Below are 1,263 nucleotides of genomic sequence, written 5' to 3'. Positions count from 1 at the left end.
GTGCGGTGCCATTCCTGGGGCAGGCTGCACTTTCTTTTCACGCTGGGCGGCTTTCCTCACGGGCGCACTCCTTGCGCGTGGGGCTCCCCCACGCGGGGGACACCCTTGCGTGGCAGGGCACTCCTTGCGCGCATCAGCACTGCGCATGGGCCAGCTGCACACGAGTCAAGGAGGCCCGGGGTTTGAACCACGGACCTCCCATATGGTAGACGGACGCCCTAACCACTGGGCCAAAGTCCGTTTCCCTGTATGATTCCTTTTATATATGAGGTATCTAAAATAGGCAAATTCACCCAGAGAAAATGTAGATTATTGGTTTGCCAAGAGCTGGAGTTACTGCTTATGTGCAGTTTGTATTCAGGATGATGAAAATTTATGTGGATAGAGGTGATGCTCATGCAAACAAAAACCTCTATAGTTTTTCAATTTTTATTTCTCTCTCCTCCCTGCGCCCTCCCCCCCCCCCCCCCCCCCCCGGTCTGCTCTGTGTCCATTCGCTGTGTGTTGTGTGCACTTGCATTCTTGTCAGCGGCACTGGGAATGTGTCTCTTTTTGTTGCATCAGCTTTCTGTGTGTGCGGTGCCTCTCCTGGGCGGGCTGCACTTTTTCTGATTGAGGAAGTGTCTGCTTTCCACAGTGGCTGCAGCATTTTACGTTATTTCCTCCAATAATGCACAAAGCTCAATCTCTCCACATCTTTGCCAACACTTACTTTTCCCCTCGTAACAGCCAACCTTCTGGGTGTGATGTCCTATCTCCTTGGGGTTTTGATGTGCATTTCCCTAAGGATACTGATGCTCAGCGTCTTTTCATGCTTAGACTGGGTAATCTCAACCTATTTCAGTTCACTGATTCTTCTTCCTACTCAAATCTATTAAACCCCTCCAGTGAAATTTTCATTTCAGTGATTGTACTCATCCATTTCAGAATTTCTATTTAGTTCCTATTTCTATTAATAATTTCCAACTCTTGATTGATTTATCTCTATTTGTTGAGACGCCATTCTTCTGGTAGCTCTTCGTCCTTTTCCTTTAAGCTCTTTGAGCATATTTAAGCAGCTAATGTTTTCCTGGTAAGCAAGCTTAGGCTTCCTCAGAGACAATTCCCACTCAATTTTTTTCCCGTATGAATGGGCCAGTCTTTCCCGTTTCTCTGCATCCTTCATTTCTCTGCTATTGAGTCCTGCAATGTGGCAACTCTGGAATTGATTCCTTCTCCTCCCTGTGGTTCGTTGCTGCTCTGTGGGTAGTGATGGTTGGTTTA

This window comes from Dasypus novemcinctus, chromosome 19, assembly GCF_030445035.2.
Source record: "Dasypus novemcinctus isolate mDasNov1 chromosome 19, mDasNov1.1.hap2, whole genome shotgun sequence".
Classification (NCBI taxonomy): domain Eukaryota; kingdom Metazoa; phylum Chordata; class Mammalia; order Cingulata; family Dasypodidae; genus Dasypus; species Dasypus novemcinctus.
Note: the sequence above shows the minus strand (reverse complement) of the source record.